This window comes from Alexandromys fortis, unplaced genomic scaffold (genome assembly GCF_014885135.2).
Source record: "Alexandromys fortis isolate MF-2015 unplaced genomic scaffold, M_Fortis_MF-2015_v1.1 scaffold_142, whole genome shotgun sequence".
NCBI lineage: Eukaryota > Metazoa > Chordata > Mammalia > Rodentia > Cricetidae > Alexandromys > Alexandromys fortis.
The window spans coordinates 33,587-56,605 of record NW_026068057.1 but is presented as its reverse complement, the minus strand read 5'-3'; the positions used below and the strand labels follow the sequence as shown (position 1 = coordinate 56,605).

Sequence of the window (23,019 nt, the reverse complement as noted above, 5' to 3'; positions counted from 1 at the left end):
ATATATAGTCCCTGCTCCTTAATAAAAGACTATAAAATTTGTAAAATTAAAAAGTCATATGAACAAGATTGACAACTACATGTTAAACAATAACACATACACAATTATGTTCAAATTCATTACTGTATCAGATCTGATTGGACACTTTTATGTCCAACTATTTAGGAAATCTCAAGTTGTAATTATATAAAATAAGGAAGATCTGGATTAAAATTAAGTAACGTGAAAAAAGAGGAGTGAGGACATTTTAATTTTTTACTTTAGTTTATGTGTCTCTCTGTGTGTATATTTGTGTGTGTATGTGTGTTCTGCATGTGGGAAGGGGCACATGTGTGGAAATATACACAGAAGCAAGAAGACGATAGCGACAGGCCTCCTGTATCTAGACCTACATACAGCGGCAAGTCACTTGAAAGTCACTGGGAACTGAAGTCTGGTTCTTTGTAAGAGGGGTACATGTAGTTAACCATTGGATCATCTCTGTAGCCCTGACTTTTTTTTTAAATATTTATTTATTTATTATGTATACAGCATTCCTTCCATGTATGTCTGCAGGCCAGAGGAGGGCGCCAGACCTCACTACGGATGGTTGTGAGCCACCATGTGGTTGCCGGGAATCGAACTCAGGACCTTTGGAAGAACAGTCAGTGCTCTTAACCTCTGAGCCGTCTCTCCAGCCCTAGCCCTGACTTTTTAACATTAGTAAATGAACTATTTGAGATCTTTTCTGACCACGTGTTTGGATGATGTCCAATGATTAGTTAAAGGGCCGCTTTGGCAAAACTCCATAAACTCAGGTTAATCAACAGAAATCTAATGCCTCACAGATCCAGATGCTAGAGTGGGCTCAAGGTGGTGTCAATGTGGCTCCTTCCAGAGCTGTGAGGGGAGATCTGATGCTAAGTGCATGTCTTTGGCTCTTCTGTTCACTTTCATGTTCATTTAAAACCCTTCATGTATGGACCTTCCTTAATTTTTTTTTCTTGTATAGGACACCTTTGCTCACAGTAGTTGCTTCATTATTACACTAAAATTTGTCAACACCTTGTCTCAAGATAAATTCAAATATTGAACTTAAGAGTAAGGTCTTCAACATATGAATTTCGTGAAAATAGAATCACTTCATAGATACCATTTCTAATGAAGGACGAGCTTTTAAAAAAAAAAAAAAACTTACAGACATGTGAGCAAGACATTCAAGTAAAGTACAGGGACCATGTCATGTAACCAATCATATTACCATTTACTAATCCAAGCTCATACAAAACAAAGTGCAGTTAAATTATCTCTTTGAAAACTGAAATCACAATCGAGCAATTTATTTAAGTTAGTTTGATTTCGAGAAGTCTGGACTTAAGAAACACATCAAAAAATTCTGTTCAGTCAAAAGTTACTAAACTGTTACCTACATATCTTTTTGAACAATGCATATTTCCAGTACTCACTCCAGATAACTGGAAATGAATTTTCAAAGCAGCATATATTTTAAATGAAAATTTCCAATTGATTCCAATATAATCTGCTTGACCCATCTGCTTCTGGGGAGCTGGGGAGAGTTAGGCCATCTTAACAAAACTCTATCTTGGAGGACATATTTAGCTAGAGGATTACTAAAACGTAAAGGATTAATAAAATACTTCCATTGAAACACAATGGAAAATGTTTTTAATGTTAAAATAATCATTGCTAATAAATAGTTCCTTAGCTTCAGTGAAAATTTAAGGTTTCAATGTTTCATTACAGCATTTTTTTTATTTTCTGTTTTTGGCTTTTTTGTTTTAGTTTGCTTGTTCGTTTGATTTTTCTTTTTTTTTTTATTTCTTCTTTTCCACTCAAGCTAAGCAAAAACCTTGCATAGTGGAAACCAAAATGTACTGAGGGGGTTTCAGGAAACTTACAGATGATGTCCTGTCCACTTCATAGTGGCTGATCAGAAAGAAGCAGGTCTCTTCATAGTCCATGCTAAACACAGTCAGGAAACAGAGCAATCACACAGAAATGCTGCTGGAGTGGCTGTGTCATTGCCTGGTCCACAGCTATCTGTGTGTCCTGACACTTAAAGGACAGTCGGATATCTGGTCAACCCTGACTACCTTTCTGAAAATAACAAATGGCATAATCATAGAGCTCTTGATTTTATTGCAGAAAAAGAAGTTGAAATTAGCTATTATAGTTTTATTAATATGTTTTGCTCATATTAGGAACACTGCTGATCTTTATTATATGGCTAACCTAACTGAACTATAACTACTCAGTTAGAGAGAGGGAACAGATATGTGTAGTGGTTTTAAATCAAACTCCACTGTATGTTTATGCTTCCAGGAGACTGTCCAGCCTCTTGTTTCAAACTCTATTTCCTCATGCTAATGCTTTTCAATTCTCAAAATTAGTAACTAAAAAAATATGTTTTAGTTCTTCATAACTTGTGGTTTTAAAACATGAGAATGGTTGCTTTTCAAATTAGTAATGATTTATCTTTCTGGTACACTGTGATAAAGTTAGATTTTTCAAAAAAAAATATGTTCTCACTAGAGAAGAAAGATAAAAAGCCCAGGAAACTGACCCAAACAAAACAATTCTGAAGAAAACATTGAGGCATGATTGCTAAATAACACTGGTGTTGGACAAATTCTCTAAGCGTTATTTTCTGTAAAGCAGTGAAGTCAAGAAACTGACCTTCGGGACTTGTTTGGAGACTCCTACTCCTTGTTCCTTGCATGGGGAATTATGCTGAAGAATGTATTAGTTATCATTAAGTCCCAAATATTTTATATAACATTAGGATTAGGAATGTCCATACAGCAAATAGTCTGTCACCCTAAGAGATGTCTTTCTCAGCCCACCTCTTAGAACAGTGCTAGGTGGTCAACAGTCCCTTGTCACCCCTTTTTTTTCGCCATTTATCTATTTACAATTTACATGGAGGGTTTTCTTTAAAGTGACCCTTTTTGTAGAAAATCATTTTAATATGAGTACTGCCACGTAAAATTTATCAGAGATAACTACAGCTAAAACAAACAGCTTGGATTAAATTCCCAGAATAAAATGCTTCTACTACATGCATACATATCAATACACAGTGGAAAAGCTATGTGAAGAACTTAATTGATAGTAATCTAAGGAGATTGATGTATATAGATAAAAGAATATAGAGCTTTAGAGGATGCAAATGTGGCAACTTCTAATAATTATATAGATATCAATTAAGAAAGTGTTAAAGCTCAAATTCACACAAGAGTTTAGTAATATCTGACTGTTTATAGAACTGTCACCTGTAGTATTTATTGGAGATAAACTCTAAGACAAATCATATACTCTTAAGCTTTCTAGCTTCCCAATATTTACCATTCATTCTATTGTGGAAGTGTTTCCTTACTGTCTTGTTTCTTAAATTAAATCATTAAATAAAATAAACTTCAGCTAAATTTATTTTCCTCTTGATAAATTAATGTCAGAATTCACAAATACTGCGTACCTAAGTATCACTCAGATTGTTAGGTGAGTCCTGGAAAGAAAAAGTCTTAGGTTATCAACTGTGATGAAGAAACCAGCACAATTAAAACAGGAGATGAAAGCATCCAAGGAAAAACATGAAGACATAATTGAATCTTCAAGAGCAGCAGAAGGCTCCAGGAAAGCCCTGCCTGCTTGAGATTTCTTCTGGTTTTGACACTAAGAAAATTGTTCTGTGCTAGATCTCATCCCCTGGTGATCTAAGTCCTCCCAATCCATTCCCTCACTCTGCTTCTGTGTTAGAAGACAAATCTCCCATAACAAATATTTAGACGATGGCACCTTTTAAGCCTGTTGACAGGCATATAGATAATATGAGGGAAATTCCACAGGATATCTCAGAATCCTGCTTCTTCCAGCTCTGAGGACTCTTCAGACTTGAACCCCAGCAAGATAACTGTTGTTGCTGAATGCCTGCTGCAACCTCCTTAAAATCCAAACCATGACTCATGCTTGGCTATCTCACCTATATTTAGTCCAAATATTTTATTTTTGAAATGAAAGCCAAATTGCAAAATTTGGAGACATTAACTGGAAGTGAACACCATCTATCTATCTCGGATAGCTGTCATTCTATCATGGCAACTTCTCATCACATGGTGTATGCATGTTATCCTAGACATCTGACCTAAAACAAAAGGATGGAATAGGAGCCTGTATTTCTAGCATTATTATTATATAATTAGCAAAACTGAGCTAAACTCTATATTTAAATATGCGTAAAATGTAACTTGCAAAAATTATGAGAGAAATTTTTCAGAGGACTGAAAATTGAAAACTGAGATAGAATGTGGTGATGATGCCTACTTGGCTCACAGGAGACCCTAATCTTTAATGGCTGAGCCTTGAAAGTAAATCACTCTCTAGGACCACATTGGAATCTGTAGTACCTTCAGAACTTGCACATCCATCTCGGTAGGACAAGAAAATCACCACATAATAATCCTGTTCAAGGTAAAGTTGGCAATGGTATAAGTAGAACCATGCTCTACTTTATGCTAGGAAGGTACACAGAATACTTAAGAAAGCAGTCTTCTTTAATGATGATCAAGTTGAAATGAATTTTTGATAATAAACATGTTTATATTTAGATTCAGACAAGTTAAATAGGATTGCACTATGATAAACATAAAGTTATAAAATGCAAATAATCCATCAGCCTGAGCTATTTAAATTGCATCAGTAAGTAGCACAAAGGTAGGCAATCACAGAGTATGTGCCACACACTTCTTTAGTTTAATTAGCACTGTCCAGTAAGTATAAAATACATACTGAATGGGAGAGAAAGGTTTAAGGGTCAATTCATACATCAAAGTGTTGATATTAGACTGAAATTTATTATAGTCATTTAGCTAGTATTATATTATGAGCTGGTATGTTGGAGCAACTTCTGATGAATATTTGTATAGTTGTGATATTGTGATGTCTCATGCTCTGGGGTATGTAGAATTAACATAGTAAAATGGCAATCTTATCAAAAACAATCTACAGATTCAATGCACCACTCATCAAAATTCCAGCAAAATTCTTCATATACCTTGATAGAACAGTACTCAACTTCCTATGGAAAAGCAAAAAAAAACCAGGATAGCCCAAACTATCCTGTACAATAAAGGAATTTCTGGAGGCATCACATCTCTGACTTCAAACTCTACTACAGAGTTACAGTACTAAAAACAGCCTGGTATTTGAAAAACAGAGAGAGAGGGAGAGCAGGAGGATTAATGGAACTGAATAGAAGACCTGCTATTAATCCACGCAAACACCTAACTTTTGACAAAGAAGCAAAAAAAAAATGTCATGGAAAAAAGAAAACATATTCAACAAATGGTACTAGCATAACTGGATATCAACATGTAGAAAAATGAAAATATATCCATATCTATCAACATGCACAAACTCAAATCCAAATAGATCAAAGACCCCACCATATTGTCCGAGGATTTCTGTCCTGCTGGGTTGTTAAGTCCCAAAGAAATCACACAGAAGTCTATATCAATTTTAAACTGACAGGCCTCGTAGCTCAGACTTCTTATTAACTCTTATAACTTATATAGGCCATTATTAGTCCATTATTCTTATCTGTGTTAGCCACATGGCTCAGTACCTTTTTTCAGTGAGGCAGTCACATCTTGCTTCTTCTGTGGCAGGGTAAAGAACTGCAGAGGAATTGGCCTCCTCTTTCCTAGAATTCTTCTGCCCACCTCTACTTATTGTCTGGTTGTCCTGCCTATATTTCCTGCCTGGCTACTGGCCAATCAGCGTTTATTTGAAATATAATTGACTGAATACAGACCATGGCCCCACACCAGTTCCCCCTCTTTTTGTTAAAAAAAAAAAAAGAACATCCATAGTCCATTTTTTGGGAATGTGGGCATAGTTTTCTAGAGTACTTTCTGCTCATTGGGGCACTGATAATCTTATGTGGACCTAAAGAAAATTTATAATTATTATCAAGTCATGACTGGAGTATCCTGTGAGGCTTGATCATCTCAGGCAGCAGTCTTGAATCTGTTCTGGATGTAGAACTCAGACATCTGGGCCATCTGTTCCTACCAGAGATTTCTCAGATGGTCTTTCTTTATCAAACCTGATTTTTCTTAATTCAAATAAATCCATAGCCTCTCATTTCCTGTGGAAACAAAAACAAAACCTCTTCTCCAAAGTAACATATCTTTTGACTTCAATTTTGAAGTCAAGGCATTTATAAAATATTTATGTTTTATTAATCCAGCAGCATTTATATTTAATGTTTTTTAGCAGCTGTTGCTCCTTCTTTAGCATTCAAACAATTCAAAGAGAATATAACAACAAACAGTATCCAGACTCTGTGTATTTTTCATCTTTATGTGGCTTTATTTTAACCTCTATTTCTTTTATTTTTACTTTTAATTTTTGGCTTTTTGAGACAGGGCCTCTGTGTATCTTTGGCTTCTGTAGACCAGGCTGTCCTTGAACTCACAGAGATCCGCTTGCCTGCTTTTGCCTTCTAAGTGCTAGGATTAAAGGTGTGTGCCACCACACCTTGAATTCACAGAGATCTGTCTCCCTCTGTCTCCCAAGTGTTGGGATTAAAAGTGTGTACCACCACACCCAACTACTCTCTTTCTTTTTTATTTTAAGGACGTTAACCTTTTTCTTTAATCTCCCAAGCTTGTATATATTTTTAACACACTGTAAACCATTTAGAGATTTTCTTCTTCTTTGAATCTCTCTTTACTGTATCTCTCTCTCTTTTTCCGATAACATGAGCCTTTAATTTGCTAAGCAATATGGAAAGGATTAAAGCTGTGGCTTTAACGGCTGGATCCAGCCCATTCCTTAGCTTTCTGAGATACAGCCGCATAGTGGAAATACTGGCCAGAGAAACGCTTATTGCCACAACTCTATGGTGTTTCAAGGTCCCTGCCAGCAAGTAAGCTGCAGCAGTGTGCTCACAAACCACACTCAAATGCTCTGTAGTCAGACCTCCTGCCTGAAAAAGTAAGAATTTGCACTGGTAGGAGAGCCCAGAAAGCTGGCATTTTAAAATGGCACTGATTTTTTTACTGCTATGGCTGAAAACCAAAAAGCATGTGGTCAGCTTTTCATCAACACCATTTAAGTGTTTCGTGGCAGGACATCTTAAAAGAGCTGCAAGATTTTGCAGCTAAAACTGAGTCAGGAAGCCTCTCTTAAATGAGAGTGCTTGCCTCTAGCAAGCAGAGCCCACCTGAGAAAACACTGCTATCAATAAGCCATGCTTAACTCTATCCTTTTCTGTCTAGAATTACTTCCCAAGCTCTATAAAGCTTTATGTGAATGCAGTCATTCATAAGTTGGGCACCATTTGTTGTTGGGGTTTCTGTCCTGCCTGGTTCCCACAGTCATTAAGTCCCAGACACAGAAGAAGCAAGAAGTGACTGCCTCGCTGAAAAAGGTACCAAGCCATGTGGCTAACATATACTAGAATAATGGGCTAATATAAGTTGTAAGAGTTAATAAGAAACCTGAGCTAATGGGCCAATCAGTTTATAGTTAATTTAGACCTCTGTGTGATTTCTTTGGGACTTAATGACTGTAGGAACTGGTCAGGAAAGAAACCCTAACAACACCAAAATAAAGCCAACCACACCGAACCTCATAGAAGAGAAAATGGAAAGTACACTTGAATGCATTGGCACAGGAGACCACTTCCTAAATATAACCCCAGCAGCACAGACACTGAGAGAAACAATTAATAAATGGGACCTTCTGAAACTGACAATCTTCTGTAAAGCAAAGGACACAATCAACAAGACAAAATGGCAACCTACAGAATGGGAAAAGCTCTTCACCAACCCCACATTAGACAGAAGACTCATATCCAAAATATACAAAGAAGCCAAGAAATTGTTCATCAAAAGAACAATTAATCCAATAAAAAATGGAGTACAGACCTAAACAAAGAACTCTCAACAGAGGAATATAAAATAGCTGAAAGACACTTAAAGAAGTACTCAACATCCTTAGCCATCATAGAAATGCAGATCAAAACAACTCTGAGATTCCTTTTTAAACCGATAAAAATGGCCAAGATCAAACACACTGATAACAACTTATGCTGGAGAAGTTGTGGGGTAAAGGAAACACTCCTACATTGCTTGTAGGAATGCAAATTGGTACAGACCCATTGAATATTAGTATGGCAATTCTCAGAAAATCAGAAAACAACCTTCCTCCAGACCCAGAAATACCTTAACTTTTGGGTATACCCAAAGGATGTTCAATTGTACCACAAGGACATGTGCTCAACTATGTTCATAGCAGCATTGTTTGTCACGGCCAGAACCTGGAAACAACCTAAATGCCCCTCAACTGAAAAATGGATAAGAAAAATGTTGTTTATTTACACAATGGAGTACTAGACACCAGAAAAATAATGACATCTTGAAATTTTTGGGCAAATGGATAGATCTAGAAAACATCATATTGAATGAAGAAACCCAGACCCAGAAAAATAAATATCATATGTACTCACTCACTCATAAGTGTCTTTCCAACATAAAGCAATGAAAACCAGCCTACAATTCATAATCCCAGAGAACTTAGACAATGAGGATCCTAAAAGAGACATACATGGATCTACTCCACATGGGAAGTAGAAAATACAAGATTTCCTGAGTAGATTGGGAGCATAAGGACCATGGGAGAGAGTAGAAGAGGAAGGAAGAGGAAGGGAGTGAAGCAGAGAAAAATGTATAGCTCAATAAAAGCAATATTTTTAAAAAGATGCAAAAACAATAAATGATAAAATTGGGTTTAGGTCAAAATATTTCAAATTGCATGATCATTTAAAGACCTGGAAAATGCGTTCAAAATTTAAATTGACTTAAAACTAACTAATATACAAGGACTTTGCTTTGCTGAAAAACTTCCCTGTGAGGTTTCTCTAAAATACATCTACAGCAAGATGTTTAGTACTTAAAATCTCTATATTGTTATTAGAGTTAATTATTGTGAGATCATATTTGATTATATTTACTTAATATAAATAATATTAATAAAAAAATTAAAGTTGATGGAAAAGGTTAAGATCATAATATAGGATAAAAGTATTAAATAAAATACTATGTTGGTTAGATATCACTTATGAATTATATGTATATTCAAAATTGTACAAGTTTTTATTTATACAAACTCATTTAGGAAAAACAAAACAAATAAGTATTTATTCTTTGAACTGAACTAATTGCACTGCAAAAAAAAATTACCTAATTCTTCTTTGTCTTAATTGTGCTTAGTCATACTCCAGGAAACAAATACACAAAAGGGAACTTCCAAGCACTGAAAGATGGCTTGACAAGTAAGTGTGTTGGAATCTTTTAACATAGGACCTGAATTTGTCTCCCAGCAGTGAGATGTAGCAGTTCACAAGTCTACAACACCCCCTTCAGAGATCTGATACAATATTATAGTTTCTGCAGCCACCCATGTACAGAGATACACAGGCACGCTAAACCCACATACGCACAGACACACAAATACACAAACGCAAATATTAATTTAAAAACTTACAAAAGGGATCTTCCATACTCTTACATTCCTATTAGTAGTACTTCTTATAATGATACTTTTCAAGATGACTTCTTCATTGTTTTATTGTATTTCATGTTAAAACTGACTGCTTCATAGAATTATCATTTATGTTTTACCTAAGAAAGAAAACAATCCTTTAAGTCAAATGGAATCTTTCTTTCCATTAATAACAAGTCTCATATTTCTTTTAGCACACCTTCTTATGTAAATCCATATCGCACTCTCTTTGAATCTTCTTTGTTGTCCTGTTTCTCTGGGTTTGTGGCCTATAGTCTGTTTATTCTTTGCTTTATGTCTAAAAGCTACTCAAGCATGAATACATATTATATTTGTCTTTGTGAGTCTGGGTTACCTCACTCAATATGGTTTTTTTTTCTAGATTTCAGAAGGAATAAAGGTTCATTAATGTATATATGGGCATCTGCAGAAAACTATTGACAGTAATCAAATCATAATTTTATATTCTTTGACTATTCTAACAATACTGAGAAGGGATGGACCTTGAAGAAGAATTGAGGTCCTACCTCATGAAATGTAATGCTGTTATTATTGTGGGTAGATTTTTGCTGTTGGCAACATAGTTTACCCTATTGTATGAAATATTTCTTTTTTCTGAACAACCTTATGCTATGCTCCCAACATTTTGCAATGGAATGAAAAGAAAGTGGGCAGCTTTGAGCACCTTTGTGATGGATTTCCCAGATTTAGAACTATAATACAACAAATTTCTGTTCTGCTCATTCATTAAGACTATTCCAGTCACAAGTATTCTGTCACAAACCAAACTAATACAGTAGTGTCTCTCAAATTGGAGCCTACAGTATAAAAAAAATTTCTACAGAAAGTAAATGATACGTAAAAGAATTCAATAAAAAAAAACTCTTAATGATACCAGATGTCCACAAATCAGAATTACTAAAATAACATTAGATATACCACCACTACTTAATTATAAAATAAAATGTCAAAAATTATGGGAAATGAATGTATTGTGCATGTTGAAGAGTAAAAATAAATGGGCAACATGAAACTTAGTACACAACTACAATGATTTGAAAAAAAAAAGATGTTCCAATTCATATATCAGTATTAAAATGTGGAGACTTTAGGGAGTAAAAAATCATGAGGGTTATGTCCCCAGACATGAGGGTAGTCAATCTTATAAAAGAACTGAAGCTAAGAACATCAATCTACTTATTCTACATTCTGCCATGTGATGATGTACCAAGAAGACACTGTCTTAGAATTAGAGAGAAGGCCCTTACCAGAACTTAATGTGTAACATCTCATTTGAATCTGTTAGAAACAAAATTTACATAACTTTTGAATTGTTCATTCACCTGTATTTTTATGGAAACAGACTAACAAAAGATATCAAAACTGAGAACAGATTTTTGGCTTAGTGAATGCCTATACATGATGGCTCAGCTTTGGGAATGGAAAATGGATAGAGGCTGGAAAACTGGGAACAGGAAGACAAGGACTGCATCACATTGAATGTGTCACTAAGAACAATTCTCTCAGGGTTCAGAAAATCAGGATTGTAGTACAAGATCACAGAAGGAGTCAGAAGAATGTTGGCTGAACAATATATGTTGAAGTTGATCCTGACTAGTTGAAAGTAAGAAATGAATGTTTTATTAGAAAACAGAAGACAAGCTGTACTTGTAACACAACAGCCAATCTTGACTGGGATGAGGCTCTTCCAAGGCAAGTCATACTCCTTCCATTTATTTTATCTGAAGAGAAATCCCTATAATTTTATCATTAATCCAGAATGATCAGGAAAATCATTTAGGAAATGATTTTAGAAAAGCCAGCATTTCAGAGTGGTAAACTAGAATTATTGGGAGCACAAATCTATAAGTCAAGGATTTTGGGTGTTTCCTTGAATCTCCTGGTTATATGTTAAAATCACAGAAAAGGAAACTGGATTAATGATAAAATTATAGGGATTTCTCTCTTCAGATAAAATAAATGGAAGGAGTATGACTTGCCTTGGAAGAGCCTCATCCCAGTCAAATTGTGAAGAATAAAAATGGTTCTCCTGAGAAAATGCCAAGGGTGGGAATAAGTATTAAAAAGAAAGCCAGATGCTCTTTATCTGCACAATATAAGAAGGAGCCTGAAGTCACTCCAGAGACCTTTGAAACCATCATGACTACCACAAGCCAAAAATAACAGGGCCTGGAATTTTAAAGCTGTTTTAATTGAGCAAAGCTAGGCCACCACAGAATTTCTAGGTTTGTGTCCAGAGTCGCCTCAGCTCTCTGACCTCTAGAGTCACATTGTGTCACAAACCTCTGTAGTCACTTCATGTGGGGCCAAGGACAACACTACATAAGAATGTGGGTTTGACAAGATTCTGGCAGAGGACACAGGAAATAAACTTTGGCAGTTATCTCATTGGAAAAAGCCAGCAGCTGTTCAGAGTACATAGTCCTGGAAGAACTACTTCATCTAGTTATCAAAGAACTTCATTCTGTCTCACAGAAATGCCTTAGGATTGGGGTTGACACAGCAAGGCCCCAGTGAGATAAGGTCTAGTAAAGATTTGAGAGTGAGACTTTCTCATACAACACAACTGAACAGTAACAATCATGAACACCTAGGAGGGTTAATGCTCCCACAATCTGTACTGTGATGTTTCCTGTGCAGTCTGTGCCCAGAAAAGTCAACTGGATGAGACTTCCCAAGGCCTTAAAAATTAACCTTGCTTAAGAAGTAAACTTGCTCTGTGTGTCTAGAATTTTTAACTTGGAGTTATAGGAAACCATCATCAAGCCCAAGGATTTCATGTTGTTTGACTTAACAGGTGGTTGTGGGGCACACCTTTAATCCCAGCTCTTGGGAGGCAGAGGCAGACAGATCTTTGTAAGTTCAAGGCCAGGCTGGTCTACAAGAGCTAGTTCCAGGACAGACCCCTATGCTACAGAGAAACCCTGTCTCAAAAAAAAAAAAAAAAAAAAGACTTAAGTTTTTAACTTACTTGCCGATATATTGAGTTAAGACTTTTAGAACTACTATTGTAATGGAATGTGTTTGATTGCTTTCTTAAGTGTTTTTATTTGAGGAAAAAAATATAAATTGGAATGTGCCCTCTCAAAAATTTAGGTTGATACCTAAAAGTCTACTATAATAGTAATAAGTATCAGGATTTCTAGACATGAGCACAGACATTGTGAATAGGAATAGGGACTTTATAAGATTGTAGAAAGAATTAGTCTTCCTCCCAACTCACCATGTGAGGACATAGCAACAAGTCTTAGAAGAGGAGAGAACCCTCTCCTCAGACATTGATCTGTGTTTCCATGACATGAAATACTCAACCCTGAGAATGAAGAACTAAAATGTTACAAATTCCCCACTCATAAGTACATGTATAATAGCACAGACACAGTAGTATGATTAAAGGTACTATTCATAAAGGAAAGAGAGAGAATTGGTGGGGAGGGAGAAGGAGGAGCAAATGAAGTAAGAAGAGAAATCAAGTACTGATAGAAGTTACAAGCATAAACTGAAAAAAGAAGAATGTATTATGGATTATAGTTTGAGTGTCATAGGTGCACATATAACTCAAACTCATTAAATAGTAGTAAGGAATATGTGCATTTTTATAGATTGAGAACACCTTAATTAAGGTTAAGACAGTTTCCTATAATACTCTATAAATCTAACAATATTGCAAATATTTGTTATATAAAACAGTCAAGAAATACAAACAAGGAAGTATTTCCTTACCCTTCTGACCACTGACTATTTGTAATTTATGCATTTCTTTTATTTAAATATATTTAAATGATGCTCAGAATGGTAGTACATGCTTGTAATTTCAACAGTTGGATGGTAGAGCCAAGGGGACCAGGACTTCAAAATCATTCTCTATTATAATGAGTTTGAGGCTAAGCTTGGCCACACAATATCTTGTTAAAAGAAAAAAAGGTAAACATGAATATGAATGCATGTATGTATGCAAACAACTGTAACACTAAAAACATTTTATTATAGAGCATACAGAATATAATACTTATGAAATTTCACATCTATATACAACATAGTAAATAAAAGTTTGTAAATATGACATTTGTATGTATTAAACATATTTATGCTGTATATTAATTTATACCTACACTATATAAATAAAACTATAAAATAAACAAAAATGGGACATGAATTAGTTTAAGTACCAGATGAATTTAGCCTATCACTGGCATAGTTTATAAATATTTGAATGATTTAATAAACTATTTACTAAACCAAATGCTTGACTTTCATTCCCAAATAAGTCCCTAGTAGTGAATACTACAATACCAAATTGAATCACGGAGGCCAGTAAATACCGTAGTCATTAGGGAACTCTTTACTTCATATTTTACAAAAAATAAATAACTACCGATACTATAAAAGTTGTCTCTGTAGTGGCTGATTATCTATGCTCCACTGTCACCCACTTTTTCTCAACTCTAACCATTTATGCTCTTGCTGTCAGGTGTGTGTGTGTGTGTGTGTGTGTGTGTGTGTGTGTGATATGTACAACTTAATTTCCTGGTAGGATTAGAATAAGTGTGAAGAATTTTGCATAAAATTACACAAGTCTATCAAATTCTAATGTAAGAGCACACATACTATAATTTTAAAAACCTTTCAAAATTCATACTAACTTAAGAACTATTTTGACGGTGGTGGAGCACGCCTTTAATCCCAGCGCTCGGGAGGCAGAGGCAAGCAGATCTCTGGGAGTTCGAGGCCAGCCTGGTCTACAGGGGCTAGTTCCAGGTTCCAGGACAGGCTCCAAAAGCTACAGAGAAACCCTGTCTCGAAAAACAAAAACAAAAACAAAAACAAAAAACATGAAGTTTAGCAAAAGGTCAGACACTAAGCACCTCTGGTTGTGAATCAACCTCCTACTCATTTTCTGATCCCTGTTAGAAATTGTCTCCTTGGGTAATACAACATGTGCATGTGTTGATGGTGGGAGGGGGCATTTTGCATACAGACAACACAAGAGAATATTAGGAGGAGCAGTGATTATTTGTTCAACTACGTGCTAATCATTCAAATAAAGTATGTATTGAAATCATTCATATTTTAATAATAACTCATATGGTTGTAGAAAAGGCTTGCTGGATAGGAAAATTAGTCAGTTATTGTAACGGTAGAGTTTTAAAGGCCAACACAATTGTAGCACGGGAAACAGGAAGCAGTTTTTATTACAGTAGGTACAAATTTAATACCGAATTTAAGCAATACTTGCTTTACCTAGAACTCTGATTCTTACAATATGCTTTATAAGGACTTAAGAGTTATTAGATGATGAAAATATATTTTATTATAGATAATTATCAATTCATTCACAGATACAGTGTAGTCATTATTAACCGAAGAACTCCAATACTGTCATCACATTTGATGAGTGTGGCTATTGTGTATCTGCATGCAGAAGCGGCTTTAGGAGAGACATGCATAGATTTCCTGATAATGAGACTGTCAAATACCATATATTCATAATAAAAATATTCAATTTGCCTTTAATTAAAGTGCTAGAACTTTTCAATCAGTTAAGTACAGGTTAGAACCTTTAATTATGTCTATAGTTTATTGTAGCTAAAGAATTTTACAAAGCAGGGATTTTTGTTAGTAGTATCTACAGTTGAATATTTTTAATCATCTTAGCTTTGCACTGTCTGCAAATCAAGCAATATTGTTGTATGACTGAATCGCTACTTCTCATTACAACTTACTTAATTACAACAAAAATTTCCTATTGTCTACTACCTGCATAAGCATTTAAAATAATTTACAATTTAAAATATAAAACTTACAGCTGGGTGGTGGTGGCACACGCCTTTAATCCCAGCACTCGGGAGGCAGAGGCAGGCGGATCTCTGTTAGTTCGAGACTAGCCTGGTCTACAAGAGCTAGTTCCAGGATAGGCTCCAAAACCACAGCGAAACCCTGTCTCGAAAAACCAAAAAAAAATAAAATATAAAACTTACAAATCTCAACCTTTTCTAGTTAATGCTTTGCTTATAATACATAAAAATAGATTCATTTATAGTTATTTAGTAGATTAAAATTAATATGTACACTTCACAAGGCTGTACTATGAAATTTTTAAATAAACATTTTATATGAAACTAGTAGGCATCAAAGTTCTAATTTGTGTTTCATAATTAAAAAACAGTTACCAGGATGATAATAAGGCTCTCCAGGTGTAAGCTGGATGGCCTGGAATCTCATGAGAACCAGACACAGAGGCATATCCATAATTCCAACTTTGCCTGGAAGTTGCTTTCTGGGAAATGGGAGGTACAGACTGTAGTTTTCTTTTTTTTTTAAATTTATTTATTTATTTATTTATTTATTAAAGATTTCTGTCTCTTCCCCACCGCTGCCTCCCCTTTCCCTCCACCTCCCCCAATCAAAGACCCCCTCCCTCGTCAGCCCAAAGAGCAATCAGGGTTCCCTGACCTGTGTGAAGTCCAAGGACCACCCACCTCCACCCAGGTCTAGTAAGGTGAGCATCCAAACTGCCTAGGCTCCCACAAAACCAATAGGTGCAGTAGGATCAAAAACCCATTGCCATTGTTCTTGGGGTCTCAGTAGTCCTCATTGTCCGCTATGTTCAGCGAGACTGTAAAGCTAAGGGCCTACAAGCCTAGTATATGCATCAGTGAACAAGAAGAGTCTATGTTTCAAGCACGGTAGGAAACAAGGCTGACACTGAGAATGGTCTCTGGCCTCACACTCATAAGCAGATTCACAATACACATCATAAAGACACTAAAACAATGGTTATTTTATTGTGAAATTGTGTTATATTAACTCATATAAATAAGTTTTCTGATGATTTCTTTAATAAAAATTATTATTAAGAATAAATCACTGGTCTACAACCTCTGGATAGTGACCTGTTTGAAGGTTAAGTGACCCTTTCATAGGGGTTATCTAAACCATCAGGAAACACAGATTTTTATATTAGAACTCATAACAGTAGCAAAATTGCATTTATGAAGTAGCAACAATGATTGGGATCACTACAACATGAGGAACTGAATTAAAGATTGACAAACACTGACACGATCAATCTTGCATTGAATGTTGCAGGTGAAAATATAAGAAAAGGAAAAAGTCCTCCTAACGTACAGAATGTAGAGTCCCCAAAATCTACAGAGAGGGGCAACAACACTGTTAGTAACAACAATGCTATTCAAACCTTTATTTATGAGCTCTGTGATAATACGGATAAATTCTTTAATTTATTTCAACTTTATACTCACCAGAAAAAGAAATGCAATGATATTAACTGAATTATTATCTATTATGAGAATTAAATGCACAAACGATCAGTGAAATACCTAGCACATAATAATGTTTAATTAATCGCTTTATAATTTTGTTAATGGTTTCCAATTCCTATATGAAGTAGAAACATAGAAATGAGGTTACTATAATCATTAAATTTATATGCAGAATAACTAACTATAATTTATAGTTAATTATCATATATAGTTATATAACTATAACAGAGTTCCTGATTTTATATTTCATTTACTGCAGTGCCTCTGTGTGTGTGTGTGTGCGTATGTGTGTGTGTGTGTGTGTGTGTATGTCTGTGTACCTTTGGAGATCAAAGACGACTTAGTGAAATGGATTCACTCCTTCTACCATGTGGGTAGAAAGGAAAGAACTGAGGTTCTCAACATCAGGAAACAAGCACCATTAGTCACTAAGACATATTAAAGACCCCATATACATTCATTTTTTTTCTATTTATAAAAATAAAATGACCACAAGTAAACTAGTGATGACAAATATTCCATTGGGCAAATGTACCACATTTTTTCCATGCTTTGCTTGAGTAAATTTGAAGGCAAATAGATGGAAACAGAAAAAAAAAAAACATACTGAGTGGGGTAATAAGACCCAGAAAGACAAACATGGTATGAACTCACATGTAGATGGATATTACCTATAAAGTATAGGATAATCGTGCTAAAATTCACAGCCCCCAAAAGGCTAGGTAACAAGGAAGGCCCAAAGGGAAATGCATGAACTTCCCTTGGAAGAGTAAGCAGAAGAGATCTCCTAGGTAGACTAGGAGCAGGGCAGGATGGGACCTTGAAGAATCAGGTTGGGAGTGAGTGACAGAGAAAATACTTTAAAGGGAACTTTTTGGTTCATGTAGGTACCTTATACAAGGGAAACTCCCACAAATCTACAAGGATGATCCCAGCTAAGACTCCTAGCAATAGTGGATACATAGCCTTAACTGGCTTTTTCTTGTGATCAGATCAGTGACTATCCCAGTGGTGAACAGGGAACCTTCATGTAGTAACTGATGGAAACAGAAACATAGACCCACACCAAACATTAGGCATAGCTCAGAGAATCCTACTGAAGAGAGGGAAGGTGGATTGAGGACCCAGAAGAGTCATGGACATCACAAGGAAATCTACAAAACAACTGACATGACTCATAGGAACTCACTGAGTCTGAAAGCCGGGAAGCATGCTAGGGACTGAACTAAGCCCCATACATATATGTGGTATCCGTGTGGCTTGGTCTATTTATGGGACTCCTAACAGTGCGAGTTAATCCCATGGCAGTCTATCGCTAATGCTTTGGCTGGTTCTTGGGTACGTTTTCCTCATACTATACTTCCTTGTAAAGCTTTAATAAAAAGGAAAGTGCTTAGTATTACTGTAACTTGATTATCCATGGTTTGTTGATACTCATGTTAGGCCTGCTCCTTTCTGCACAGAAACAGGGAAGGAGTCGATGGGGAGAGGGACAGTGGAAAGGGACAGGTTGAGAATACAAGGGGAGTATGGAGATGAAATTGTGGCCAGGATATAAAATAAATTAATTAATTTAAAAAAAAATGAAGAAGTGTTCTACATTCTTTGCTTTCTACGTAATAAGAGAAAATTTTACAAATGGTGAAAAAAGTCAGATATTACAGAAGAAGATACAGCAATGGAAACATAATGTATTTTCTTCTTTCACATCAGTGGGCCAAAAGAGCTGCTAAGAGTGAACATCATTAATGTGCTACAATCCAATTAGTAGACTGACAACTTACATCCACTGCTAAAAATTATTTTTTGTGGTGTGTGTGTTTATGTGCTTTGTGTATTTTTTCTCTGTTCAAGGAAATAAGAAATTATAAATCAATTTTCAACATAGCCTGACTAGCCAAAAGGGATATTCAATTTCAACATCTGGAATTAGAATTTATATTAAACTTTCACCATAAAAACAAAAAACATAACAACATAAAATGATTAAGAATATCAAAGAGAAAGTTTTATAAGGGCCTTAGAGATTGTAATTAGAGATAAATGAAACAATGCACACAAGCAAATTACAGTTCATTTGAGTTAGGTTTCTTAAAGTTGAATTTACCCAAAACACACACACAAATATATAGTTTCAGATTGCCAAACAGTACACAGTGCAGTGTTTATAATATATCCTTGTTAGACACAACTGGAAGTATTTTTGTATACCATTATAATTTGCTTAAATATTTATTTTTAAAAATTAGTAATAAGATTTTATGATACAAGTTCACATACACAGGGTTGTGGGAAGTGGTGCATGTGCTCTAACACTGGAAGTTCTGTATGTTTCTGAAATTAGTAACAGAGTTTGGATCCAATTTGAGTTTCCTCCAAGTGCACTGTGAAAAGTCAGCGAGCCTGGTGATACTGGTGGAGAGAATCAGCCCCACACCTTAGTCATGACAGAGTAGATAGCAATGCAATGAAGATTTAGACAAGTAAATAAATAATATAACCATCCATGGGTTAATAACCTTGTCTAATCCTTCCTTAATGCTTCAACTCTCCTCCACTGTGGAAACAGCAACAGGAATAAACAAAGTTTCTATGTGAAAACAGAGTTGGGTAGATCCATAATCATTAACTTTTGACAAGTCTAAGCATACTTGACCTTTGGGTGGTTCACTGCCATCATTTATAGAAATTGACAATGAATTCCTGGGAAATCAGAAGTGGAGAAACATTTATCACTAGTCTGGACAAAAAAATTAACATCAGGCTAATGATTTGTTTGAAAGAATAGCTTGGTCCATTACTCTACATTGCAATGGAGAGCCAGTTTGGCCATATGGCCATAGATATTCACAAGATTCAGGGCTTCGTATATAAATTTTACAATACTTGAAATAAATACAAATGTTCATCCAAAGACTTTTCACATCATTTAAATGAGTTAATATTTGGTAGAATTAATTGGATCTCTTTTTTCATTTTATTATTAGGCATATCAAATTAATTCCACCAAACAAACTCAAATGATTTAGGTGTTGTTAACTACACAACAACATTCTACAGATTGTGGCTGTATAAATATTTTAGAATTATTTGCTCCAAACTTCCTGGCCTACTTTATGCCTTTGTTCATGGCTGTTATTAAATAATCTGGATTTATCATTTCTTGAACATAATTTAAGACAGTAAAATAACAGCAGGCTAAAATGTGTGCCAACAGCCCTCTGACCTCGGTTTGATCCTTGAAAATCACAGGGAGCCAGCGTCTACAAGCTTGTGCCCTCGTGTTTTCCTGCACACCCACACACATACACATAAAACAAATGCTAAATGTTATTCATACTAAGAATAAAGGAATTTAATAGTGAAACTCTAAGGCCCTGGGTACATAGTTTTGCATCTGTTTTATTGTTTGAAAGGATCAAAACAAAGCATATTAAAATGTCATGTTTTGCATACTGTGTTTCTGTTCTTTACATCAATTCTACTGTAACTAAATAATTCCTCGACGTGGCCAAAGCTGCTGTCTCCTTCACAGATCCACAAGAATGCATAGTTCTTACTCATCATTCTATACTCTTTACCAATATTGGTCACATTTTGCAAAGCACAAAGCATAAACACCAGTCCATCATATATACACTGTACAGTATTTCAGCACACAGTAGAACACCTGTGTGGTCCTACTCACGTGGAAGCCTGACAAACAGAACATGCTTTTACAGGGACTGTGAGCATAGAAAATGTGAATCAGTAAATTTAGTTTCTACGAGGAAAGTCAGTCTCAGAATTGCAACTCATAAAAACTTTGTAATCCAATTGCTTTGTAAACTGGAATACTGTTCAATCTCATTAAGAGTGATTTTGGTTAAAAAAACAAAACAAGAACAAATACAAACCGTCACACAGAATAACTATCACACACCTATGCAAACATTTTATACATAGTAACTGTAAGAGAACTAAATTTCATTTTGCTGTAAATACTTACAGTAGAAAAAAATGACTTATTGATAACTTCCAAACATAGAACCTAATATGAAAATAGTACTCATTTCTTACATAATATTTAGGTAATTATTCTTCCATTTAGTGTTTCATCTGTTTTGCTTAAATTAAATTTTCACCAGTTTCATATGGTTTTATTGTTTTGAAGAAAAGTGATTGACAGGGATTGAAACAGGGCATTGTGCACTATGTTCAAGCATATTCTTTTGTACTGCAAACAACACTGCCTCCAATAGTTTAATATATCTTTTGATAATCTACCTTTATGTTTCACTCATTTAGTTAAAATTTAAGATAGAAATTGTCTGAGGCTACAGAGTATGTGTAAACAAAACAAAATATGAAGCTATTTCCCTATATTATGACCTTCAATTAAATGGATTCTATATAGTCTACTGTCTTCCCTGCAAAATATATTTTTAACAAAAATTATATTCAATTGTAATCCATTCTCTTCAGTAAATAATATTTTAAGCAAAATGATAACAATGGTTAAACATTCTGTAAAACTTTTTCAGAGCAAAATTCTTATGAGGTATTACTATTAATAATACAAAGAGATGGGTTAGATGTTCATGGTGGTGAGGGTGGGTATTATTCTGTATAGCATTCTGCTGCTTGTGTTGTTTTGGCTGCATGGGGCACTGATCATGTGTTTGTGTTCAGCCATAAAGTAGTAAGAAAATGTGCTTTGACTTAATAGGAGATGTTTTCAACTGTGAGTTTTGAAGAGAAGAAAGACAACACTATGGGACAAAATAATGACTGGAGTAGATTAAATTAACTAAGAGTAAAGAGATAAATACTTATAGTTCATGATAATGAAAAGGCATAAGCAAGAGTGAAGCAAACCTCCGAGGCTTCAACATACTTGCTGCCAAGAAAAACAAATCTTTGAACAAGTTCTGTCATAAAGCACAAAGTAAGCACCTTTTGAGAGAGAGAGAGAGAGAGAGAGAGAGAGAGAGAGAGAGAGAGAGAGAGAGAGATCCGTGTCGTATTTCTTTTCCTGTTTAACTACAAACATATTGGAGGAAAGATTTCTACTAGTCAAAATATAAAAGTAGGCTACAAGTAAGTTCAAGCAGCTTTTTAGTGGAATCCGGTTCCGGTGACACACTACTCTCTAGGCCATAGTATCCAGAGACACAGCCTATGCCCCAGCCCACCAATCAGAGCCCAAGGAACCTGGCAGAAGCCTCCTCAGAGTCAAAACCACCCCACATCTGAGACCACCTAGGCCTTGGCCCCGCCTACAGTTGCGTATGTGAGAGTAGGGTTCCCTGCTGGAGAGACCTACCCTCTAGCACCTGGAGGCACGCCCCTTGATGAATCCCCAGCCAATGAAGCCCCAGAGCAGGCTTCCCACACTGCTAACTGTTCCTCGTGGCATCTGTAACCACTAGAGCTTTGGCCTGAATGCACCTGGAGAGGTGAGTGTCTGGGTCCCTGGAGGCACATCCCACACTCTAACTGGCAGCAGCCTACCCATACCCCCAACCAGCCCCCATGTCCTATGGCCTCTGTGATCACCAGAGTCTTGGTGCCGCCTATACCTGGAGGTGCTTCAGAGCCATAACAGTGTCCACCAGTAGCATGGACATTCCTGTATCTGGAGGAAGCAACAAGATCCACCTGCATCAACTGGAGGAAGGGAACCCACCGAAGTGCAGATTCCAGCTGCACCCAGAAGAGGAAGTGATGGGCAGATGGCAAAAACATAAAGAGTAATATGACACCACCAGAAACTAGTGGTTCTACATCAGCAAGACACAAATATCCCAATGCAGACAAAGCAAAACAGTGACCTTAAAAATATTTTAGGAGTCATTTCATTAGATGCTGAAAAAGCTTTTGACAAAATTCAACATCCCTTTATGATAAAAGTCTTGGAGAGATTAGGGATACAAGGGTCATACCTAAATATAATAAAAGCTATTTACAGCAAACCGACAGCTAACATCAAACTAAACAGAGAGAAACTCAAAGTCATCCCACTAAAGTCAGGAACACGACAAGGCTGTCCACTCTCTCCATACCTCTTCAATATAGTGCTTGAAGTTTTAGCAATAGCAATAAGACAACATAAGGGGATCAAGGGGATTCGAATTGGAAAGGAAGAAGTTAAACTTTCATTATTTGC

The 23,019-nt window shown here is 35.7% G+C and overlaps 2 long non-coding RNA genes across 2 annotated transcripts in view; both read right to left on the bottom strand.

The window, feature by feature from the left end:
• The window catches only part of LOC126487285 (uncharacterized), a 5,424-nt gene extending 3,392 nt beyond the window's left edge, over positions 1-2,032 (bottom strand). Inside the window, exon 1 of the long non-coding RNA XR_007588322.1 lies at positions 1,899-2,032. This is a non-coding gene — a long non-coding RNA (uncharacterized lncRNA). The remainder of the gene's footprint in view (positions 1-1,898) is intronic.
• LOC126487286 (uncharacterized) overlaps positions 1-23,019 on the bottom strand; it is an 84,332-nt gene that overhangs the window by 28,077 nt on the left and 33,236 nt on the right. Inside the window, exon 3 of the long non-coding RNA XR_007588323.1 lies at positions 9,550-9,686. This is a non-coding gene — a long non-coding RNA (uncharacterized lncRNA). The remainder of the gene's footprint in view (positions 1-9,549; positions 9,687-23,019) is intronic.